The sequence below is a fragment of the Stegostoma tigrinum genome, chromosome 3 (assembly GCF_030684315.1).
Source record: "Stegostoma tigrinum isolate sSteTig4 chromosome 3, sSteTig4.hap1, whole genome shotgun sequence".
Lineage (NCBI taxonomy): Eukaryota > Metazoa > Chordata > Chondrichthyes > Orectolobiformes > Stegostomatidae > Stegostoma > Stegostoma tigrinum.
This window is the reverse complement of record NC_081356.1, coordinates 35,542,637-35,569,942: the sequence shown is the minus strand read 5'-3', so window position 1 is coordinate 35,569,942 and position 27,306 is coordinate 35,542,637.

Below are 27,306 nucleotides of genomic sequence, written 5' to 3'. Positions count from 1 at the left end.
AGTTATCTCTGGATTACTACCAGTGCCACGTGATAACGAGGTAAGAAATAGGGAGAGAGTGCAGCTAAACACATGGCTACAGGGCTGGTGTAGGAGGGAGGGCTTCCATTATGTGGATAATTGGAGCACATTCTAGGGAAGATGGGACCTGTACAGTAAAGACAGGTTGCACCTGAACCAGAAGGGCTCAAATGTCCTGGGAAGGAGGTTTGCTGGAGCTGTGCAGGATGGTTTAAACTAGTTTGGCATGGGGTGGGGAACCGGAATTATAATTCAGAGGATGAGGTATTTGGCCTTCCAACAGACACAACAGGGTGTGAGGTGGTTTATAAAGAAATACAGTCGAGGGAGCATACTTGTGGACACCGAGATGGTTTGAGGTGTGTATACTTCAATGCTAGATGTATCAGAAGTAAAGCAGATGAACTTAGAGCATGGGTCAGTAATTGGAACTATATGGTTGTGGCCATTACAGAAGCTTGGGTAAATCAGGGAGAGGGATGGATGTTGGATGTTCCGGATTTAGATGCTACAAAAGAAATAGGAAGGGTGGAAAAAGAGGTGGGGGATTGGCATTACTAGTCGGTGCGAGTATAGCAGCTACTAAAAAGCAGCTCGAAAATGATATGTCTACAGAATCAGTTTGAGTTGAGGTCAGGAATAAGAAAGGAGCAGTCACTTTGTTGGGGTTTTTTTACAGACCCTCTAATAGTTACAGAGAAGTGGAGGAGCTGATTGGGAGGCAGATACTGAAAAGGTGCAGAAGTCACAGTTTTGTAGTCATGGGTGACTTCAACTTTCCAAATATTGATTGGAAACATCTTAGTTGTAATAGTTTAGATGGAACAGATTTTGCCCAGTGCATTCAGGAAGGATTCCTGACACAGTATGTAGATAGACCAACACAAGGAGAGACCACTTTGGATTTGATGCTTGGCAATGAACCGGGCCAAGTGTTATACCTGTTGGTAGGAGAGCATTTTGTCAGTAGTGATCATAAATCTGTTTTTTTCATGATAGCCATCAATAAGGACAGGTACATATGGCAGGGTAAAGTTTATAATTGGGGGAAGGGTAATTGCAATTCAGTTAGGCAAGAACGGGGTAACATAAATTGGGAACAGATGCTATCAAGGAAAAGAACCACAGAAATATGGAGGTTGTTTAAGGAATGCATACTGCGTGTTTGTCCCTAGGCAGAGAAGATGCAGTTGAGTGAGGGAGCCATGGTTCTTGAAAGAGGTCGAATGACTGGCTAAGAGGAAGAAGGAGGCTTATGTAAGGTTTAGGAAAAGAAAAATGGAAAAGGATCTAGAGGGGCACAAGTTAGCCAGGAAGGAGCTGAAGAAAGGGTTTAGGAGAGCTAAAGGGGGCACGCGAAAACCTTGGTGGATAGCATCAAGGAAAACTCCAAGGCTTTTTACACATATGTACAAAACAAGAGAATGACCAGAGAAAGGGTAGGGCTGATCAAGGATTGTAAATGAAATTTGTGCACAGAACCTAAAGAGACAAGAGAAGTCCTTAATGAATACTATTCTTCAGTATTCACAACTGAGAGGGACCTAGTTGTAAAGGAGGACATTGTGAAACAGGCAGGTAGGCTAGAGGAAGTTGATGTTAGTAAAGAAGATGTGCTAGGAATTCGGAGGAAGTTGGAGATGTATAAGTCCCTCAGGCCTGATGGGATTTATCCAAGGATTCTATGGGAAGCGAGGGACGAGATCGCAGGGCCTTTGCTGATGATCTTTTTGTCCTCACTGTTCACGGATATAGTGCCGGAAGATTGAAAAGAGGAAAACGTCATTCCTTTGTTCAAAAAAGAAAACAGGGATAACACTGGAAATTACAGGCCAGTTAGTCTTACATCAGTGGTGGGCAAATTATTGGAAAGGGCTCTGAGAGACAGGATTTATGATCACTTGGATTAGTGATTGTTTGATTAGTGATAGTTGGCATGGATTTGTGAGGGGTAGATCATGCCTCACAAACCTCATTGAATTCTTTGAAGAGGTGACCAAACACATGGATGAAGGTAGAGCAGTGGATGTGGTATACATGGATTTAAGTAAGGTGTTTGATAAGCTTCCACATAGTAGGCTTATGTGGAAGGTAAGGAGGCATGGGAAATGGGCAAATGTGGCAGATTGGATTCAGAATGGTTGACCCTTAGAAGGCAAAGGGTGATAGTGGACTGAAAATATTCAGCATGATGCTCAGTTACGAGTGGTGTACTCCAAGGACCTGTTCTGGGTTCTCTTCTATTTGTGATTTTTGTAAATGATTTGGATGAAGGAGTGGAAGGGTGGATTAGCAAGTTCATCGACGATACGAAGGTGGGTCATGTTGTAGACAGTGCAGAGGACTGTTCTAGGTTACAAAGGGACATTGATAGAATGCAGAGCTAGGCTGAGAAGTGGCAGGGGGAGTTTAACCCTGAAAAATGTGAGGTGATTCATTTTGGAAGGACAAACTTGAAAGCAGATTACAAGGTTAATGGAAAGATTCTTGGCAGTGTGGGGGAGCAGAGGGATCTTGGGGTTCATGATCACAGTTCCCTGAAAGTGGCCACCCAGGTGAATAGAGATGTTAAGAAGGCGTATGGTGTGTTAGCTTTCATTAATAGAGGGATTGAGTTCAAGACTAGAAAAGTTACGCTTCAGCTATACAAAAGCCTGGTTTGGCCATATCTGGAGTATTGTTTTCACTTCTGGTCACATCATTACAGGATAGCTGTGGAAGCGTTAGAAAAGGTACAGAAGAGATTTACCAGGATGTTGCCTGAAATGGAGGGAAGGTCTTACGAGGAAAGGTTGAGAGAGCTAGGGCTTTTCTCTTTAGAACGACGAAGATTGAGAATTGACTTGATAGAGGTGTACAAAATGATCAGAGGTATAGATAGAGTACACAGCCAGAGACTTTTTCCTAGGGTGGAGGTAGCTTTTACCAGGGGACATAGTTTTAAAGTGAAAGGAGATAGATATTGGGAAGATGTCAGAGATAGGTTCTTTACTCAGAGAGTGGTAGGGGCGTGGAATGCATTGCCAGAGAGGGTTGTGGAGTCGGCCTCATTAGGGGCATTAAAGCGGCTATTAGATAGGCATATGGATGATAGTATAAGGTAGCAGTGGAGGTTAGATAGATCTTAGTTTTGGGTAAAATTTCAGGACATCGTGGGCTGAAGGGCCAATATGTTCTGTACTGTTCTATGTTCTTTGTTCTATAATTTGGTTTTTGCAAAAGTAGCAATAATCACCTACATTAATGATCTCAGTGCTTGTTGACCGTATTGGCTTGCTCCTGTTAATACCGCAGAATCATTTAATTTTCAATTTAAGAAAAAAAGTTATGATGTATATTTACATATTTTACTTTTTTGGAATGTGGATGTCACTGACAAAATTAATATTTGTTGCCCATCTTTATTGGAACTGAACTGAGGGCCCTGCCAACTTATTTCAGACTCAACTACGTTACTGGAGTCACATGTAGGGCAGACCAAGTAAGGATGACAGAGTTCTTTCCTCAAAGGGCATGTGTGTTTGAGATTTTTAACAAAAGCCTTCCTGGTTACCATTTACTGATGGCTGCCTTTGAATTCTAAGTTGTATTAATTGAAAACAAATTCCCAGCTGCAGTTGTGGGATTTGAACCCATGGACAGAATCCTCCCAGTCCCATAAATGACATGCTCAATGGCAAGAAAAGTAAGACAATTGTATGTCATGGCCATTGAGGAACTTCTCAAAGTTGAGAGCCAGAAGTCCTATTTCCAGTCAAGTGCTGAGCAGTGAAACGAGATTCTCACCAGTGACCAGTAAGAGGCTTAATTACATGCATTAGTATCTCAATAACATCCTCACTATCACGACATCTCACCTTATTGATAAACAGATTTCCATTCTCCCACCAACAGAAAGAAACTATATGACAATAATATCTGATAGAGAAGGTATCTGATGATTCTATCTTGCCTCTAGCTCCTTCTCCGACCTCTCTCTTAGACACCAGACACCAAGATTACACCACCCCATCAACTAGCACCACCACCCTCTGCCCCACCACATCCCACTCCCTACATCCATCTCTGGGTCATTATAGGCAAATTGGGGTGCCCTCCACCCAACATGTCTGGGGCAATTGACAGGAACTTCTAGGGGCTGCTGTGAACTGCCAGCACTTTTATTAGGTGCATGAATGGGCATTAAATGTGCTTTAGTATGGGAATTTTTCATGAAATTGATGTTTAGCTAATTTCGGATAAAACTGAGCCCCATGTCCTGTGATCCTTCAGATTACCAGCCTGCTGACATCAGCACAACACCAATATCTATCCCTAAGTTCCTACCAAGGGAACAGAATATCTCAAAGTGTTTTACAACCAATGATATGGATGTAATTGTAATGTAGGAAGTGCAGCATTCACTTTGATTCTCTTCACCATTATGCTATCTGTGTTATCCATTTGGGTGGAATGACAGGATCTTGGTTTATCTCACCAGATATACCATACACAGACAGTGCAGAATTCCTTCATTGGTATGCCAATGATTTCCAAACCTTACAGCCGGAAACGTCACTGAATCCATAACCTTCTCACATAGGGATGAAACTTCAGCTGAATCACAGTTGAGATATTAATAAAATCCCTACAGATCAGAAAGAGGCCATTCAGCCCATTGAGTCTACACCCACCTTCTGAAGAGCATCCCAGCTGATCCCTGCAACCTTGCATTTACCATAGCAAATTCACCTATCCTTTCTTTCAATATTCATTCACAGGATGTGGTCATCGTTGGGATTTGACCATCCTTAATTGCCAGAGGGCATTTAAGAGTCAAGCACATTCCTAGGGTTCTGGAGTCACATGTGGGCCAAACTAGGTCGGGTGACAGTTTCCTTCCCCGAAGGACATTAGTGAATCAGTTGCATTTCTCCGACAATCAACAGTGGTTTTGTTATCATTATTACACACTTAATTCTCAAGGTGAGTCCTGGCCTGGTCTCCCAGCAGCTCCTGGCAAGTCTCAGCCTGGTCTCCGAGCGGATTGTGGCTGGCCTTGGTCTGGTGTCTCAGCGGCTCTCAGCCCGGTCTCTGGGCGGTATGTAGGCTGGTCTCTCCGCAGCTCATGGCAGTGTCTCGGCGTGACGTGAAAGTGGATCCCGCCTGTGTATGTTCCCAACGCACCAGGTTAGACCAGAGAGGTGGCAGTTTCAGCAGCAGTGATGGCATTTGTGGCAGTGGCATCAGGGACAGACAGCTGAGGTCTTACCGGAGAGCGAGATGGAGAGGACGTATCAAACACTATGGAACTTTTAACTTATTCCCTTTTTTCTTAGCTTAAAATATGAAAGACTTCAAAGTAGGCTATTACCTACGTCTTCATTTTTGAAGTAATGCTTAACTTTTTAAGTCTTCTTTCTGTTACTACTCTGTACCTAAGCTCTTTATGCACCTAGGCACCTTGGTACATAAGATGGTGCCATGTGTAGTAACATTACACGCTATTCGCTGTATTCCTGTACTTCTGTATTTCAGTAAACATGAAAATAAAATTTAAAATCTAAAATCTAAATTTATCTACTTTAGATAGATATTCTAACAACAAAAGTAACAGATTATTGTTAATTAATTTGTACCATATAATTTTATGCCTGCTCACATTCACATTGGTTCTTGGTCCAGCACTACATCTGTTTTAAGATAACTTTTCTTGTTTTCTAATACATGGATTTGCCCTTCCCTGTTCCCATAGCATCCCGAAGCCATTCCAAACCCCTTGGATTTTTGACACCCTTGCTACCCGGGCCTCTCGTAGAATTTTATTTGTTCCGCACAGTATCCTCAGCATAGTTTGTTATGCTCACAAACTCTGCAATTGGCTCCCTGAAATTGTCTCCCTGAAATTGTCTGCCTCTTTATCCCTCACAAACATGCCCTTTAAATCTTATTTCATTGACTACACCTTTGATTGCCAGCTTCCAGTTTTTACTTAATGCCGCTCCTGACAATGACAGTTTAAATTAGGAACTAATTTCTGAGAAATTTACCCAAATACATGTTAACAGCATCCTGAGCTTTGAGTTGATTAAAGCATTTAGTAATCAATGGCCAAATTTGAAGACAAAGAGGCACAGTTCAAGTCCCCCTGCTTCAGTGATGTGTAATAATATCTGAGCTTGTTGATTAAAAAATACCTATATTTCACCGAGTGCTTTTTGTGAGCAGGTAATATTAATGTACTATTTAAATATCAATGTCATAGCACACATAATTACAACTACTCACTGTTAGGACTGCAATGACAGTAGTTGTTTCCTGGATTGGGCAACTAATCTTATTGCCTTGTATTTTAATCAGTTACTTGCTGCTCAAGACAGCACAGAAGTGTCTCCATCAAAGTCAGCCTTAATAAACGCCACAGCTTCTTGACGCAAATAACTCTCAAGCATGTTTAATTGCTTTGTACTGAAGACAAGAATATAAATTTCAAGATCAGATAAAGACTATTAACCTTAACAAGCTGTCCCTCTTTAATACAACTGCCATTCCTTAAGACAACTTGCTGCACTATGAATAAGACAGGCTCAATATACTAATGCAGTATATTTTTCTGATTGTGCATATTTATACAGACAGGTTTGACAAACAGGAACATATACCTGGTATTAACCCACAAAGTTATTTATACTTCTAACACAAAGATCATATTAAATAAGCATATCTTTACCTAGGGTTTCTTCATTCAGCTTGAGTTATACCTGTAATAGAGATGGTTACAAGATAAAATTGTTCCCATTAACCACCTATAATATTAATGGTGCTGTAACACATATTTCATTATTTTTCTTATTTACACCAGTGAATCTATGTGTTTGAAAGTAAAACTGACATTGTTTCCATAGAACCACAGACTGCCCAAAGTGGATGACAACTCTGATTCATCAAGTTGCATTTTGCTCTACGAAACATGAAGATAGATCTGAATGCAGCACATTGCATGCAACAGGGAAGTCTGCATCATACACATAAACTTAAGCTGTTACCACTTAAACTTTTCTCCTCCTCTGTCAAAAAAGATGACCATGGATTCTTATTCAGCAAGTGATTAGACACATTCTTTTCCCAAGCCTGTTAATCATGTACAATCAGTACTTTGCTTGATTTCCTGAATTGGGGTCAGTTATTTCGGTGGCTAGATTGTAATGCAGAATGATGCCAATGTGAGTACAATCATATTTCCTGGGGGCCCTGCCTACTAATATTGCACCCATTGATGGACTGGTGCCACTCAAAAAAAGGTTGTTTCACCCTGATGGAGAGAGAGCACTGTGGCTCATTACCTTTCCTTAAGGTGACTTGATGGGTTAATTTTAGCACTGACTACATTACAAGTCACAATCAATTTGCCATTATCTTTTAGTCAGAGGTAATTTTGTTTAAAGTTAATTGAGAGTTAAGTAAAGCTGTCTTTGAATTATTTCCTCAGGTTCTTCAGTATTCATGTTTCTTCTGCTGAATGCAATGACTTCTGCTGGAGGAAAGAAGACTGAATGAAAGAAGGAAAAGGACTTGAAATTGTTTATTGTTTTTCACAACCCCAATAAAAATGCTTTGCATCCAATTGTCACCCAGCAAGGTCCCACAAAGAGCAATGAAACAAATAACCAGTTAATCTGTTTGAGTGAAATGAGGAGAACTGCTCTGCTCTTCCTGAATGTGTCCTCCTGAAAGTGTAGAGGGGTGTAATATGTCATTCAAGATACAGTACTTCCAATAGTGTACTGCTACAATAAAGATCCAGCATTAATTATATGCTCTGGTATCTGGAGTGAGAGTGTAATGAGAACCTATTGTCTTGTCTTTTTGAGGTAGATAACTAGGATTCTACACTGAAGTGGTGAAGAATCATGTCAACGTATTACTTTCCAACACAACTTTTCTCATGAATAGCCTTTCAGCTTCACTTCCCATCCTTCCTCCCTCACTGTGTCTTGTAAAGCAAATCTCAGGGTCACTCACTTCATTTCTAATCTCCTGACAGCAGCAGAAAAGTGAAGTGTCAACCTTTGGCTCAGTTTAGGATTTTTAAAATTCAGTTTGATTGTGTTTGATTTCTGATTTTAATAGTGTAGTCATGTAAAGTTTGGATCCAACAACTTCCAATTCAAAATATTTCTCTGTGGAGGGGTCTACATTGGTCTTTCCATTCTTTGGTTTACCATCAGATCCTCACTCAATTTTCTGTTCTCTGAATCCCTCCTCCTCCTCCCAGTTTTTCCAATCTTCTTTATCACTTCTTCTCCCCACTCCTGTTACTTCCCCATATTTTTCTTACCCAGTTTCTCATAAGAACTGTTTTCGGTGCCGCTTACAACCCCAAGCCATTTCCCTCAGCTGGATGGGACTTTTAAAACTTAGTGCCAGACGAACTGCTTTACAATAGTATGAACCACTTTTATTAATTAGATCTTCTTGTGATAACATCATCATCAAAGTCCTGTGTAGATGGCTACAAGCTGCTATTTCTTCTAATACATTATCCATTGCCATGCTTTATTAGCTGAGATGCAGTAATTATGACAATTGGTATTGATGACACATTGGCTGTGTGATATGATTCCAACAACAATGGAAACTGTAACTTGGAAACTCATCACCACCCTTCAAAAGTGCAATTAGGGATGGACAATAAATTCTGGATTAGCCAGTGACACCCACAGCAGATATGTAAATGCATTTCATAAAAGATTCTGCCTTCAATTGCCCTGTCTTGGAGTTTTGAGTTCCATTCCTAAAATTTTACTACCCACTGTCTCTCTTTCATTCATCAGGATGTTTCTTTAAATCCACATTGTGCACTGAGCTTTTGACCATTTTCTGTGACCTCTTCTACTGTGGCTCAGTGTCAATGATTGCTTTGAAATTCTTTGACGTACTTTGGCATGTCTCAATAATTTAGAGGTGCTTCATGAATAAATACAAATTGTAGCAGTTGCTGGCCTTGCTGATTGTATTTTAGAGAAAGTTATTTGTCATTCCAAACTAAAAAGACACAACAAAAGAGCCAAAAAGAAATTCCATGTGGAGGTCCAAATCTGGGAAGTACAAGCCCATTGATTTAATTTTGAGGGATAACTCAGAATAAAAAAATTTCAATTTAAAAATGTTGACTCTGAAGTTTCACAGAAGGTGATGATTGTTGTGTCAGTCTTTGTCCTCCAACACTGACTTGTTGCTGCAATTTGTAAGGCCAGTAATGAAAGTGCCTCATTCAGAGGTAAGGACAAGTTTCAGCTGAGGATTTTCTTTGGTACCTGCGTGCTGCCTGCTTTTTGGAAACTGGACTTCCTCTCTTGGTTTTTTGAGTGTGAATTACTTTGATCTGATAGTCCCCAAGCAAGACATTTTTGCCACTTTTTTGAAAGTCACCCCAGTTCTCCAACTTTTTCTGTCTATTATTAAGCTGTTATCCTTCCTACCACAGGCTATTTAATACAATGCATTTCACTTCTTTTAAAACACTGAGCTTCCTTAAATCCTTCTACAAAGCACCTTTATACATTTCTCGTCAATATATTTCATAATTTCATTTGATTATGTTTTCAAGCATCTTTATGCTACCTTCAATAAACCCATGTGTCTAAAGTGAATATTCATCTTATCATTTATTGTGCCGGCCTCTACCCATCATGGCGTGCATTGCTAATTAGCCTACATCTCACTGCTTTCATTCTTTTCTACTTTTTGGAAAGAAATGTCACACTGGCAACCTGCCAATTCTCTGGCACATCTTCCACATTGGAGAATATTTGGAGGATCCTAATCGGAGGTTCTACTATTTTTCACTCGACTCCAATCTCACTGAATAAGCGGCATCACTTTTTGCGGTGAAGGGGTGTCGGCAATAACAGTGGGATGGGCACAAAATCTCTCTTCAGCTTCACATCTGAGTTTAGAAAGAGATCAAGGAGATGGGTGAGCTTGGGGTCGACCTGAAAGGATGCATCCTGAAACAATCTTGGCCATTTAACTCTCTGCCTCTTCTGACCAAAATCTCACACGGTACCTGAAAATGTGTAGCAGCAATCAGCACCTTGGATATCTCTCCAACTCTGCTTTTCTTTTGGCATTAAATGTTCACTTTACCATTCTCTTCCCTCTCATACAAACAAACATAGAGTTCCCCAAGGATGAAGATTTTGGTTGTCTTTGGAGGAATTACCACGTCCCCAAGTGCAATATTCCTACCCACCTCAAACCCCTCCCCCTATACCCAGAGTTCCCAAGATGAGTCCATTGAAGTGTTTCGGTGCTCAAAATGAGAAAAGAACCAATGATACCTGGTAATAAAGTGTGAAGCTGGATGAACACAGCAGGCCAAGCAGCATCTCAGGAGCACAAAAGCTGACCTTTCGGGCCTAGACCCTTCATCAGAGAGGGGAATAGGGTGAGGGTTCTGGAATAAATAGGAAGAGAGGAGGAAGCGGACCGAAAATGGAGAGAAAAGAAGATAGGTGGAGAGGAGAGTATACGCCGAAACGTCAGCTTTTGTGCTCCTGAGATGCTGCTTGGCCTGCTGTGTTCATCCAGCTTCACGCTCTATTATCTTGGATTCTCCAGCATCTGCAGTTCCCATTATCTCTGCTACAATGATACCTGGTAGGCAGTTTGGGATTGCCAATCAAACATCTTTTTTTATAATCTGTCTCCAATATCTTTATGACAGTTCAATAAAAGTGTTCAAAGGAGGAACAAAAACCATTGCTTTCAATGGCCCCATGATTTTTTCACCATTACTGGTGCATCCAGGTCCATCCTGGAAGGCTGGTAACCCAACACAAGTTCAAGTAGAAGAACAGTCATTATACTTATCATTATTTGCAAATGTTTAAGTAGCCAAGCAACTCCCTCATCTATATTTGGAACAAAATCTCCTCACATTTATTTGCCTTCAGGACAGCAGTTCTCAAAAACTCCATTAAGGCTTTGCCTGAATGCTAATTCTAGGATAACTTTAATGGTCTGTGAAATTGGCTTTAACAGCTTTAAAGTTTGGTGGGTAGTGGTCACTATCTGGGCATCTCAAGGTCACGTCATCTCAATTCAATAATTTCTGTGTAAGACATAGAGAATGGACTTTCTTTCAATTGATTACGTTGAGCAGGTTGTCAAGGTAACCACTTCTCAGAGACAATCAGGAAAGATCGAGCCAACACTAAAATGAGCTTTTTCTTTCCCTTGAGTGAAGACTTCCCTTTCCCTGTAAAGAGAATCAGATTTCTCCTTTGCCACAATAAATTAATTTAAAAATTATGATTTGTCAACAGAAAAGCTATCAAAAGGAATTGCCTTCTTGCTGAAGAGATGTTTTGTAAGTTAAAACAAAGTTAAAAAAAATGCTAATTACCCCTTTACCACTTATCTCCATAACCTTATTTTTTATTTATTCGGCACTTTAATGAAGATAAAGATCTGAAGGATTGATAAATTTTGGTCTGCTGGATGCTGCTTCAAGTAACCAGTGCATTGGATTGCAATGGACCATAATCATAAGAATGTGACTTATAAACCAATGCCACCAATCTTTTGATGTATATTTTAATGATTACATCTCACCTGTATGACATATTTCCAGGGGCTTAAGGTAGATTAGAAACGTAGCTTTCTCATGCCAAGCCATGCAATTCATTCAGTCATTCAAGTGTTACTTCAATTTACTAAATTATTTCCCTCTCTTCCTTTACTCCTGGATAACATACTTGTTCAAGGGATCTGGTGACACTGACAAGACTGGCATTTAATCCCTATCTCTGACTAGAATATGGTGGGCACCACGTTTTTGAAAAATGGTGCATATTGTACCTCAGAGATAGAAGGAACTACCGATGCTGGAGAATCTGAGATAACAAGGTGTAGAGCTGGATGAGCACAGCAGGCCAAGCATGAAATACCAGCTTTCCTGCTCCTCTGATGCTGCTTGGCCTGCTGTGTTCATCCAGCTCTACACCTTGTTATCTCATATTGTACCTCCCTGAATTAGTTTTCTGTCTGGGCAACCTCTGTTGTTCACAATGCATGACTTCTGGTTTTCCCTGCAATGTTATCTAGGGATTCTATAACAATGGGTGTTTGAATTGTTTTCAGTTATACTTTGTCCAGTTTGGACTCCTTAGATCTTAATAGAAAATCGGCATGCGCTTGATGTAAATCAAGATCAGGTCTTTACCTTTGAAGTGTTTGCACATGAAATAGACTTGACTTCAGTGGTCTGGCAAATTCCCTGGTCCAGCAAAGTTCTGGTGTCTGCCAAGACTGCTAAATTAAGAGGATGCAACCTGGAGTCATTTGATTGAACTGAGTGGCTTTCTTGGGAACTTCAAAACGTCTGAGTATTTGCAACAAGCTTCACAATCACTTTTGTTGATACAATGGTTTTCAGATTAAAAAAAACAATTACCCTAATTATTGTGATGTGATTTGAACTCTCAAGCTTCAGTATTAACACCCACCGCCATGACACCCTACAGGATCAGAGGCTTCTGATCGACCCATAATTGCAGATCTACCCACATCACTTCTCTGATTGCTGATACTTGAGTCATGTTTACAATAGAATAGAATACAGTAGGACAGAATAGAAATTTATTATCATGTGTACTTTTACATGTAAAATGCAGTGAAAAGTTGCCTCACACAGCGCCTATATATATGACAGAAGTTATACATTATAATAAAGAGCAAAATTAAGGCAAAGTTCATCACAGTTCATTTAATAGCTCGTGGGCTCAGGGAAAGCCAATGTAGAAATGAAGGAATACCCTGAAGACACAGCCAGGATGAGACTTCCACTTTGAGCGGCTGGAATACCAGGATGCCGAAGATGAAGAGAGACTTCCAAATTATGACAAGATCACCATGGCAGGACAAGACAGCCACACTGGGAGACCACCACGCCAGGCCAAGACCACCTTTCTCCTGCTTTAGGTACCCGTGCCTAGCTGCGGACCTGGAGCCTCAGCCTAGCCTGCGAGTATAGGTTAGGGAAGTTGTCCTGGGATCAGCTCCTCACTCGCCAAGAAACCACAAGCTAGGGTGGAGCTGTATCTGGCTCATCCTTGCATTGCTGCCACCGGAGGTCTCCTCCTTCACCTAAAGAAGAAAAAGAAAAAAAGCTAAAATAAAAAGGAGAAAAGAAAGAGAAAGGAAGCTAAGAGGAGGAGATGAGCTCTGGTCTCAGGTCCGCTAATTCGCCACCATCTCAAAAAGTCTTGAAAAATTGCTGAATACTGACCAGCTGCGATCTCCACCCAACAATGAATCATCCTGCCAATGTGGCCAGCTCCTAGACACCAAGCAGAAGAGGTGAAATATAGTCCTGCATTAAACTAAGCAGGATCTCCATGTCCACATCATTTCAGTTGCACTTCCCGTGCATCATCCCTAAATAAAGTGAATCTATGATTCCTGAATTAGTTGACCAGGCCTCTTGATTACTAACTTGTAACTTGGAGTGGAATCTTCACAGTCCCGGAACTGCACAACAATTTGAATGTGTAAGAGAGGGAAGGGTGTTATTGAGGGAGACGGTGGTCGGATACGGAATCCACACAGACGCCTTTTGACCAAGGCAGAATGCACAGAGACCACATGAAGCATGTGCATGACCCAGCTCTCAGAAATAAAATACATAAAAGGAATGTACCTTCTGCATCAAATTGATGCACCCTCAGCATCAAATTAAAGCTTCACTAATTCTTCGCTGGTTGGCAAATAAGTGAGCAGTGATGTTTTATTATCAAGATGCATGTTTGCACTGATAGCACGAGCATGCAGAAAAGTCCACCAATCCTTTCTCAAGGGCATTATTTTTGTAAGTAACAAAATAACATCATCTGAGTTAATGAAGTTGAATGGTTTCTCTATGGGTTCTCTATTTTATTGAAATGTAAGCCTTTGCAGGAAAGAAGAATGATGCATTTTGATCTTCATATTTTATAGGTTTCAGTTACTTTGTCCTGGGTATAACTACTTTCTCCCATTGAACAAGAATCCCATAAGCACGCAGATGGCATCGATGATATCTGGTTGGTAAGGTCCCCCCATGATCTGTCATATCAATGGCTCCTTTAGGCATCCTGTTCTATAAGAAAATAGATCCAGAGTTTCTTCTAAGCTGTTCCATGCCATGAGATACTACTCAGAGACAGTACTGAGCTAGTGCCTTGCAATCAAATGAAAAGCCAGTATTTCTCAGCTTTGGTGGCTCAGTTCCATGTTTGCATTCAATTGCTTTATTTATGACCTGTGACATTGCCTAACAACACTCTCTTTTATGTCAGAGAATCAAAATGAGCAGAGTTCCAGTCCAATGTACGGCTCCTGGTACTAATATCGGAACTAACTTGCTACGCTTCTCAAGGAAATTATGCATCAGTCATGGAACTGCAACTGTCTTATCAGAAATGAATGGTTCACATTCTTTAAAGGAAAAGTAGGTGATGTCTTTTAGAAACCTAAGTATATGATGTCAATAACCTTTCTCTCATTTACCTCTCAGTTATCTTCAAAAAACTCCATCAAGACAGTTAAGCATGATTTTCCCATCACTTTCTCAATCTAGATTAATATTTTTCAATAAAATTTAATTTTTATTCCTCTATTTTGATCCCAACAAACTCTTTAACGGCAGCTTGCCCCTCCGTTTTCTCTTTGCTTGGTAAGAGATCCACAGCCTGTTAATCTTTGCAGATAGTTGGGTCCTTCTAACTCTGGCATCATGCTTGCAAATCTTTGTGAACTTTTTTCAGTGCTTCTATTTCCTTTTTGTTTTATTGAGGCCTCAACTCTGAAAGATCCATCTTTAGTGTTACATGCAGCGAGGTAAAACTTTGGTAATGCCACATTAACTGACTGAGTTGAGGTACTATCAACAGATGTATAAATTAACAAAATAACACTTTTTAAATGGAAGAATCAGCCCCAATAAAGCCTGCTGTATGTGATGGATAAAGTAATCAGAGACAGGAGCTTGTTTCAACTCATTTGCGGATGAGGGAATATTGATCATTTAGTTGTACTTTGCTCTGGTGATCAATATTATCATTGTGCTGCTGAAATACTATTGCTTTGCGATAATTCCAACATAAGCATTCTCTTGTATGTGATCGTGTGTACAAATCAAAAATGCTAACTGAAGTGCATAATTTTAAATGGGAAGCAAAACATTGTGTATGTTGGAAATAAAAAATGAAAAGATCAGGACAGGACCTTCCAAATGGTGGGATTATCCAAGTAGGATAGGGAACCGATGTTTGTGGGCCATGACCTCTAATGGCTGCTAAACAGAATTATGTCAGCTGTACTCCACATGCTACAAAAGCCCCCTCCCCATGCACAGCTCTCAAAGTTATCACTGAGGGGATACAATAATTTCCAACACAAAAAATGGGGTTCGTGAGTTTTCCAGACCCTGGGAAGTGTGCCGGGAGATGGAGGGCTGTATTCCTTCAAATCCCTGAAATGGTCCTGTCTATGAACATTTTACCAGTGCCTCAGCCGATCCTGGAAGCTACCTGGTCCCAGCAGCTGACCTGTAGACTTAGGACTGCAGGCTTGATAGGCCAAAGAGGTGGGCTTGGACAAGGATGCAGGCTCTGTCTGCAACAATCTCACCGGTGGGGTTTCTCCACCAACACACAGCCTCTGAACTTCTCGCTCCCTCTGCTCCAATCCCAACCTCACCATAAAACCCACAGACAAGGGAGGCACAGTAGTAGTATGGCACACTGATCTCTGCATTGCCGAGGCCAGAAGCCAGCTCTCTGGCCCCTCCTCTTATCACACCCTTGATCATGACCACATCCCCGAGCATCAAACCATCATCTCCCAAACCATCCACAACCTCATCACCTCAGATGACCTCCCAGCCACAACCTCTAACCTCATCATTCCCCAACCCCACACCACCCGCTTCTATCTCCTTCCCAAAATCCACAAAACTGCCTGCCCTGGTTGACCCACTGTCTCCGCCTGTTCCTGCCCCATCAAATGTATCCCCACCTATCTGGACTCCATTTTCTGACCCTTAGTTCAGGAACTCCCGATCTATGTCCGTGACACCACCCATGCTCTCCACCTCCTCCAGAACATCCAATTCCCCGATCCCCAACGCCTCATTTTTCCTATGGACATCCAGTCCCTATACACCTGCATTCCCCATGCAGACAGTCTAAAGGCCCTCTGCTTCTTCCTGTCCCACAGGCCCGTCCACTGACACCCTCATCTGCTTATCCAAACTCGTCCTCATCCTCAACAACTTCTCCTTCATTTCCTCCCACTTCCTACAGACAAAGGGGGCGGCCATGGGCTCAAGCTATGCCAGCCCCTTTGTAGGGTACATGGAACAATCCCTCTTCCAAAGCTATACTGGCCCTATCCCCCAACTTCTCCTCCATTACATTGATGACTGTTTCGGCGCTGCCTCGTGTTCCCAAGAGGAGCTCGAACAGTTCATCCACTTAGCTAACGCCTTCCGTCCCAACCTTAAGTTTACGTGGACCATCTCTGACACCTCTCTCTCCTTCCTGGATCTCTCTGTCTCCATCTCTGGCATCCATCTGGAAGCCGATATCCCTTTTAAACCTACCGACACCCACAACTACCTAGAATACTCCTCCTCTAACTCACCTTCCTGGGAAAAGGGCATCCCCATTCCAATTTCTTCGCCTCCACTGCATCTGCTCCCAAAATGAGGCATTCCACTCCCGAACATCTCAGGTGTCCTCTTTTCTCCAGGACCACAACTTCCCCTCCACAGTGATTGAAAATGCCCTCATCCATGTCTCCCGCATTTCCCTCAACTCATCCCTCATACCTCCTATCCACAATAATAACCAAAACAGAATCCTCATCCTCACGAACCACCCCACCAACCTCCTAGTCCAACGCATCATCCTTCGACATTTCCACCATCTGCAATCCGACTCCACCAACAAAGACATTTTTCCCTTCCCACCCTTATGTGCTTTTCGGAGGGACCACTGTCTCCGTGACTCCCTTGTCCGCTCCACACTCCCCTCCAGCCCCACCACCCCCAGCACTTTTCCCTGCAATCGAACTAAGTGCTACACCTGTCCCTATACCCCCCCTTACCCCCATCCCAGGCCCTAAGAAGACCTTCTACATCAAACACATGTTCACCTGCACATCTGTTAATGTGATATTCTGTATCCGCTGTTCCCATTGTGGCCTCCTCTACATCGGGGAAACCAAGCGGAGGCTTGGGGACCGCTTTGCGGAACACCTATGCTCGGTTCACAAAAAACAACTGCACCTCCCAGTCACGAACCATTTCAACTCCCCCCCCTCACCCCACTTCTCGGATGACATGTCTATCCTGGGAATCCTGCAGTGCCACAATTATGCCACCCGAAAGATGCAGGAACGGCATTTCATATTTCGCTTGGGAACCCTGCAGCCCAAGGCTATTCACAAGCTTCAAAATCTCCCCTCCCCCTACCACATACCAAAACCAGCCCAGCCAGTCCCTGCCTCTCTAACCTTTCCTGCCACCTCAAGCCGAACCCCAATCTCCTCCCCACTAGCCTCATCCCGCACCTGCCTGACCTATCCCCCGCTAACTCCCCACCTACATTCACCTTCACTTCTAACCCCATCTCTTGGACCTGTCTGTCTCATCTCACCCTATCTTCTCCTCTATCCATCTTCTATATGCCTCCCCTGTCTCCCTATTTATTTCAGAATCCCCTTTCCCTCTGAAGAAGAGTCTCAACCCGGAACGTCAACTTTCCTGCTCCTCTGATGCTGCATGGCCTGCTGTGTTCGTCCACCTTCACACCTTGTTATCCTAGCCCAATTCCCAAGCTTTTCCGGCTGTCTAGAGTGCCCATCTCTCCCAGTGGAAGTCCTGCAGCATCAGAGCTACTAGCCCCTCTTATTAGGACAGCAACATTAAGTTTCAGCCCTTCATCCTTAATTGTTTTTCTTTCTAACGCAGTCCCCCAGGATTGCAGATGATTTGTTTCGACTCTGGCTCCATAAGTTCAGTGATGGCTGATAAGTCCGCTGCTCGATCTGCAGTTAGAGTCACACAACATAGAAACTCGGTCCACCTCATCCATACCAATCATTTTCCCAAACTAAACTAGTCCCAGTTGTCTGTGATTGGTCCGTATCCCTCTAAATGATGCTGAAGCATTAAGAGTAATTGTTGATGTGTTTTGTAATCTCTATATGCTAGCTCATCTACTTAGTTAGACAGATGTCTTGAATTTTACTAACAACACCAATAATTTACATGGATACAATACCACAGACCAACACACAGTCTGGCTCTGTGTTTACTGATTTTACTGTACATTACATATTACAATATCTGACTAACTGATTGATTGGTGCCAGACTGTGGCAACAGAACACTTTTGACTGTGTCTCCCTATATATAAGTGACAATAAATCATTCACTCATTTATCCATTGAAGATATTACACTGATACCATTGCACAGACAGTGATGTTTTGTAACTACCTTAAATGTATAGACCTGACTAGACTTGGATCTATTCTTCAACATGCTCTCCATTCCCTTTCAAGAATTATGGCCACTTATTTCTGATAACATATACAAGGATGCAGACAGATGTATTGTTTCCATACGTTCAGATAATGATGGAAGCGTGGCATGACCAAATCTAGCCCTTAGATGGTTAAAATGACTTAGCAGTGTAGTTTCACCTGTGGCATATTTCTATCATCACAGGTGAATGCATACTCTTTGTCAATAGGTGGTTGTCATCTGATACGATACCTTCAGTATCCAAGCCATTACTATGTGTGACGTGTGGTTGATGGTGAGCGGTTCAGACACATCATTTATTTTCTTGCAGGACCTGACCATGGTTCATTTCAGCATAATATGACCTAGAGGCTAGAAACAAACATGTTGCACAATTCCCATGACCTCATGTCTTCATATTCAAATCCTGGCTTAAATTGGGATTCACCAGGCTCTTATACCATTTATCCCTCTTTTTGCCCCAACAATATGTCATTCACATACGATTGGATGGTGAGAATTTGGTGAGAACAACTGCATGGATCTTCCCAAATATGAAAGCTGGCAGTGAGGGTAAATAGTGTTTTGATGAGCAGCATGCAAATAAGCATAGCTGTGTAAAAATTGTGGCAAGTCACTTTATACCTAATGATTTTATGCTTTGTAGTATGAACGGTACATCTGTGAGACTGTTTAACTGAGGGGTGTGAGGTGATGACATAATGTTTTGGCTTTTGCCCCATCTCCTGCATTGGTCTTGGAAGCGCACTCAAGTATACTGCAGACCATAGTGGGACAGAATTTATTGAGGTAAAATGAACAATCCAATTTTGTTGATTAATACATTAACAACCTTTGCACTAACAGTGATCTTTGGTATGTTGTACAAAAGTAGATTTGGGGAAGTAGTCAGTCACCAGAACATATTTGTATCCTTAGACATGGAAACATCAATAACAAGTTTGCACTGTGGCTCAGAAGGAATATTGTGCGAAAGGAAAGGTTTTCTTGATTGTTCAGGTGGATGAAGCAACATTTCTTTTCCTTTATTTATGCACAGAATGATGGTGTCATTGGCCAGGCAGCATTTATTGCCCATCCCTAATTGCCCAGGGAATAGTTAAACGTTAACCACATTGTTGTGGGTTCGAAGTCACATGCAGGCCAGACCAGGTAAGAATGGCAGATTTCCCTCCCAAAAGTGCATTTGTGAACCAGATAGGTTTTTTGTGGCAATCAACAATGGATTCATGGTCATCATCAGACTCTTAAGTCCTGGTATTTACTGAATTCAAATTGTACCATCTATCATGGTGGGATGCAAACAGGCGTCCCCAGAACATTATCTAGGTCCCTGGGTTAACAGTCCAACAATAATACCACTAGGCCATTACCTCACCTTTGACATGCTTCATGCAACTTGATTAATTGACTGATGTCCTTAGTGAAGCCAGGGCTGATTCATGGGAATTGTTTTGACTTTTTCTGCTCCATGCAACCCACATATATGGTCTTCCTAGCCTTGATGACAATGTTTACAGAATTCCAACCTGTTGGTCTTTGAAGATTGCACCCTAGGAGAGTTTGAGCTTGAACCTGATTGACCAGAATGAATGCTTGAGCTCAGGGATCCAGGTGGAGAACTGTCCCAATTAAACATGGAAATCTTTTCAAAATGCATCTGTTGTAACTTGTTGAATTTGTGTTCTTCAGCTATGACCAAAATATATGAGACGTTGCAGATTTAAACCTCTGGTATTGTTTTTGATACTGATTGGGTCATGAAAGCATGTAGAAATATATAGCTGTTCAATGTAAACTAGTTTCTATTTTAATGATGTAAAAGATTTTCAATGCCCATGCTGAGGAGCTGGATTGGTATTAACACTAGTTAATGCCAAAGCATAGAATGTGGGACAACAGTTTCCTGAGTGCATTGAAGATATGTAAAGGGATGATGTTTATTCCAGCATGAATTCAATGGCTGCATGTTTTCCATTTTTTTGGAGATATTTCACTTGGGTGGAGCTAAAAGCTTCAGTTTTCCTGATGGTGCCATAAAGTACATCAAGTTTAACATGTTCTCTATCGTCAAGCTGTGACCTCATGCTTACCTCTTGGCCTTTGTTGACTTGATTGGATAGAACTTCACCAGATCATCCCTAAAGTATTTCCACTGTCCTTCTGGGATATCCTCACTGTCTGGCAAATTCAAAAAAAGTGCAAGAAGCAGCCTGGACTGGTGCCAATGATCTTCTCTGACATCTGGAAAGTTTTGATTCATGGAGGATCCTCAAGAACATCTTTCCATCTCTCTGTACAATGATGTGCAAGCTGTGATCTTCACCACAAATCCACATATCAGCAGAGAGCAAGGTCAGGCAAGGAGGTGTCATTCCATTCAGAGTCTTCTCCATTTTTCCTCCCTGCAATTCTACACCTCACCTTTGGCAAAGCAGCTATAGGCCAAAAGGGCGACTCTATTGAATAGTGGGCATCAGGCAGCCAAATTGGAGGTAGGCCTGTAGTAAAACGTTTGGGGAGTCTCGCAGGATGTTGCAATGCACTGAAAACATTAGGTAATCTTGCAAATGATAATTATATCACAGAAGATGGTGATTTTGTCCACTGTACCTTGACTGGCTCTTTGTGGTATACTGCATCCACTGTACCCGGTGTGGCTTCCTCTACATTGGGGAAACCAAGCGGAGGCTTGGAGACCGCTTTGCAGAACACCTCTGCTCAGTTCGCAACAAACAACTGCACCTCCCAGTCGCAAACCATTTCCACTCCCCCTCCCATTCTTTAGATGACATGTCCAACATGGGCCTCCTGCAGTGCCACAATGATGCCACCCGAAGGTTGCAGGAACAGCAACTCATATTCCGCTTGGGAACCCTGCAGCCCAATGGTATCAATGTGGACTTCACAAGCTTCAAAATCTCCCCTTCCCCAACTGCATCCCTAAACCAGCCCAGCTCTTCCCCCCAACCCACTGCATCCCAAAACCAGTCCAACCTGTCTCTGCCTCCCTAACCGGTTCTTCCTCTCAGCTATCCCTTCCTCCCACCCCAAGCCGCACCCCCATCTGCCTACTAACCTCATCCCACCTCCTTGACCTGTCCGTCTTCCCTGGACTGACCTATCCCCTCCCTACCTCCCCACCTATACTCTCTCCACCTATCTTCTTTTCTCTCCATCTTCGGCCCATGTCCCCCTCTCTCCCTATTTATTCCAGTTCCCTCTCCCCATCCCCCTCTCTGATGAAGGGTCTAGGCCTGAAACGTCAGCTTTTGTGCTCCTGAGATGCTGCTTGGCCTGCTGTGTTCATCCAGCCTCACATTTTATTATCTTGGAATTCTCCAGCATCTGCAGTTCCCATTATCTCTGATACTATTTTAACCTCACTGCGAAGCCTCTTCCAGGGATGCCTAACCTGAAGAAGTTACCCTCCTCCCTCCGGACCAACCTCAGGGAATCTCTCTCCCATTGCAACTCTCTTGTAATCTCTTCAGCCTTGAAACTGCTCGACCATGTCCTGAAGCAAACCAGGTACCACAGCCACATCACCTTCCTCAGCACCTGCCTACGGAACCAGATCATCCCCAAGGGACTACAGTCTACATTTCAGCCTTCCCAATTTGGCCCCAACCGTGACCACCTCTACACCCAGAATATTCAGACACTTCAGAAGCGTTTCTCCCTGTGAGTCCTGAAACAGGCACTCGCAGCCATGCGCCGGCACCTCCAGGCACTGCAATCCAACCTGCTCCAGCTCAGAGCCTCCCTCTCCCAGACCTGCAAAGGACCCCTGTTGTTTTTTATCCTCCGCAGGATCCACAGACTGAATACCCAGTTTTACTCAGCTTTACTGGACACCAAAAATCGTAAGTACAACCAACTCACTGGCCCCTGCCACCCACAAGAGGATTCCTGCGCCTCCCAAATCCCGACTCTGTCCCTGCCCCTCCCCCACCATGCACCCGCCGCCATTGACCATGAGGACACGGCCGGAGACCCCACCGATGACATCACATCCGCCTCCGAAGGCCACAGAACTTCCGGAACTGCTGCTGCAGTCATCATCTCCACTTCCAGGTACAACGCCACCCTCACTGCAGCTGCTGCCGCCCACCCCGATCCTCCAACCGCCGACGGAACCCCGCCCACGGCCAACGCCGACGGAACCCCGGCCACGGCCAACGCCGACGGAACCCCGGCCATGACCGACGACATCATCGCTCCGCCCACAACCTCTACAGCCAGCAACCCCAGAGAAGACAGCCACACTGAACCCTGCCGCGTCTTCACCATCCCCCCCAGACCTTCCACTGACTGAGGACGAACGGTCAGTCCTCAGTAAGGGGCTCACCTTTGTCCCCCTACAACCACACATCAACGAATACCAGTCACGATTGGACAGAGCAGTTTTTCCGCCGTCTTCGCCTCCGTGCCTACTTCTTCAACCGGGAGCCTAACCCTCCCTCCACTGACCCCTTCACCCGCCTCCAACACAAGTCCTCCCCCTGGACACCACCCCCAGGCCTCCGACCCTCCCTCGACCTCTTCACCTCCAACTGCCATCGAGAGATCAACCGCCTCAACCTCTCCACCCCTCTCACCCACTCCAACCTCTCCCCTGCAGAACGGGCAGCCCTCCGCTCCCTCCGCTCCAACCCCAACCTCACCATCAAACCCGAGGACAAGGGTGGCGCAGTGGTAGTATGGCGCACTGACCTCTACATCGCCGAGGCCAGACGCCAACTCTCCGACAACACCTCCTACCGCCCCCTCGATCATGACCCCACACCCAAGCACCAAACCATCATCTCCAACACCATTCATGACCTCATCACCACAGGGGACCTCCCACCCACAGCCTCCAACCTCATTGTTCCCCAACCCCGCACGGCCCGTTTCTATCTCCTTCCCAAAATCCACAAACCTGCCTGCCCTGGTTGACCCATCGTCTCAGCCTGCTCCTGTCCCACCGAACTCATCTCCACCTATCTGGACTCCATTTTCTCCCCTTTGGTCCAGGAACTCCCCACCTACGTCCGTGACACCACCCACGCCCTCCACCTCCTCCAGGACTTCCAATTCACTGGCCCCCAACACCTCATCTTCACCATGGACGTCCAGTCCCTATACACCTGCATTCCGCATGCACATGGCCTCAAGGCCCTCCGCTTCTTCCTGTCCTGCAGGCCCGACCAATCCCCCTCCACCGACACCCTCATCCGCCTAACCGAACTCGTCCTCACCCTCAACAACTTCTCTTTTGACTCCTCCCACTTCCTACAGAATAAGGGGATGGCCATGGGCACCCGCATGGGCCCCAGCCATGCCTGCCTCTTTGTAGGTTACGTGCAACAGTCCCTCTTCCGCACCTACACAGGCCCCAAACCCCACCTCTTCCTCCGGTACATTGATGACAGTATCGGCGCCGCCTCTTGCTCCCCAGAGGAGCTCGAACAGTTCATCTACTTCACCAACACGTTCCACCCCAACCTTCAGTTCACCTGGGCCATCTCCAGCACATCCCTCACCTTCCTGGACCTCTCAGTCTCCATCTCAGGCAACCAGCTTGTAACTGATGTCCATTTGAAGCCCACCGACTCCCACAGCTACCAAGAATACACCTCCTCCGACCCACCCTCCTGCAAAAATTCCATCCCCTATTCCCAATTCCTCCGCCTCCGCCGCATCTGCTCCCACGATAAGACATTCCACTCCCGCACATCCCAGATGTCCAAGTTCTTCAAGGACCGCAACTTTCCCCCCACAGTGATCGAGAACGCCCTTGACCGCGTCTCCCGTATTTCCCGCAACACATCCCTCACACCCCGCCCCCGCCACAACCGCCAAAAGAGGATCCCCCTCGTTCTCACACACCACCCTACCAACATCCGGATACAACGCATCATCCTCCGACACTTCCGCCATTTACAATCCAACCCCACCACCCAAGACATTTTTCCATCCCCACCCCTGTCTGCTTTCCGGAGAGACCACTCTCTCCGTGACTCCCTTGTTCGCTCCACACTGCCCTCCAACCCCACCACACCCGGCACCTTCCCCTGCAACCGCAGGAAATGCTACACTTGCCCCCACACCTCCTCCCTCACCCCTATCCCAGGCCCCAAGATGACATTCCACATTAAGCAGAGGTTCACCTGCACATCTGCCAATGTGGTATACTACATCCACTGTACCCGGTGTGGCTTCCTCTACATTAGGGAAACCAAGCGGAAGCTTGGAGACTGCTTTGCAGAACACCTCCGCTTGGTTCGCAACAAACAACTGCACCTCCCAGTCGCAAACCATTTCCACTCCCCCTCCCATTCTCTAGATGACATGTCCATCATGGGCCTCCTGCAGTGCCACAATGATGCCACCCGAAGGTTGCAGGAACAGCAACTCATATTCCGCCTGGGAACCCTGCAGCCTAATGGTATCAATGTGGACTTCACCAGCTTCAAAATCTCCCCTTCCCCACCTGCATCCCTAAACCAGCCCAGTTCGTCCCCTCCCCCCACTGCACCACACAACCAGCCCAGCTCTTCCCCCCAACCCACTGCATCCCAAAACCAGTCCAACCTGCCTCTGCCTCCCTAACCGGTTCTTCCTCTCACCCATCCCTTCCTCCCACCCCAAGCCGCACCCCCATCTACCTACTAACCTCATCCCACCTCCTTGACCTGTCCGTCTTCCCTAGACTGACCTATCCCCTCCGTACCTCCCCACCTATACTCTCTCCACCTATCTTCTTTACTCTCCATCTTCGGTCCGCCTCCCCCTCTCTCCCTATTTATTCCAGAACCCTCACCGATGAAGGGTCTAGGCCCGAAACGTCAGCTTTTGTGCTCCTGAGATGCTGCTTGGCCTGCTGTGTTCATCCAGCCTCACATTTTATTATCTTGGAATTCTCCAGCATCTGCAGTTCCCATTGTCTCGTACCCTAGTCTTTCCCACGAACCCTCCCAAGCATTTCTTTTCTCGTTTCTCTGAATCTCCAGGACATTTTATGTTTGTTACTGTGGAACTTTCTGATGGTGACCTTTATGCAGGACATTTCACAAAATTGGAGAACTAATTCAAACCATTGCTGCCCTCTGGTGGATTCTGATTATATGTGCACGTTCATTAATAGTTGAATGAATTCATTTCCACCAGAGAATACATCAAGAGTGCTGTCACGGTTTCAAAAACAAAATAAAACCCAAACTTTTGCACAGCGATCACAAACACAGTGGTTCACCCAACAAGCTTTGAAGAAGGCCTGATTAAAATTTTGAGCTGGCCATGCTAGGTGTGATTGTGATAGTTGCAACAAAGCCCGGCTACAACAACATTGCAGCCTGACCATGGTAACATGTTCAAAGGCACTTCAAAAGTGTATAATCATACACAAATTTTACTCAATAGTCACAGATTTGTGTCAAGTGACAAAATTGTAGAACCATACAATAATAGACCACACAGGGTGACTATTTAGCTCATCGAGACTGTGCTGGCTCTGTCAAAGCACAATTCAGCCAGCCCCTTACTTCTTTTATCCCCATATTCTTACATGTTGTTTTTTGCTCCTTTAATTATTAACCTGCTTCCCTTTTGAAGGCTACTATTGAACCCGGTATCCTCATCCTATCAGACGGTGCATTTGAAACCCTAATTACTGATTGCATTAAAATAAAACTGGGTGAAAGAGGTAGATTTAAGGTGTTCCACGGTCGAGGAGAGCTACTGAGGGGGGAGAGATCTGGAGCAATGCAGGATTCTCAGAGGGCTGATGGATGTTACACCATGAGGGAGGATTGTAGTCATGGAGCAACTTGTCAATAATGAGAATCTAAAATTTGAAACATTATTGAACTTGGAGCTAATGTTGGTCAGCCATAAACTTGAGGGTAAGTTTCCCTCTCCTTATTCAGCATGGGTCTGCTGTAGTTTTTCAGGAACGCTGGTTTAATTAGCATGAGGCAGGACTTTTGTCCATCTCCAAGAGGGCATACCACCTCAGAGCTGCCATCCCATCAGACTGCCTTCTGTGCTGAACTGGCAGTGCCAACAGGAGCAGTGGGTGCCACTGGTACTGAAGGTAGGCTAGGAGTCAGGATTCAGCAATGAACCTGGATAGTCAGGTGTGAATGGATTGTCACTGCTGCCAGGCCAACAGTGCCTAGTGAGGTAGCGAATTGGAGCATGTTGGACAGGGCAACGACAAGGGTGGATGTAGGGAGGCAAAAACATCAGAGCATCCAACTGTCATAGGCAGCCATGGGAAGGAGGCACACCACCGTCCCTCCACACTCATTGACCAAAAATCCTACAGGTTTAAGGCTGATGGGTTACACATTGGACGCAAACCTCTCCTGATAGCGAGTGGCTATGGAATGTGGCTCTTAATTAGACATTGACTACTCATTTAAAGTCCTTAATTTAGTCTGGAGGCCAGCAGAGGGTGGGGTGGGAATGGCAACCGAGGGGGACAGGTTAATCCTGCAGGCTATGCCTTCCATAGTAGATAGCTCTGACTTATGTTCACCATGTGTCTACCCCAATCCATGGGTGATGCATTAAATTCAGCCCACATTGTATAACCACTCCTAAACTTTTGTCCTAATGTAGATCATGCTCCTACTTTTTCTAATTCTGACAGTTAAATTACATCTGCCAAGCCCCCTTCAGATGGCAAGCTTGTCAGTTGGTATTTATCCAAACAGCACT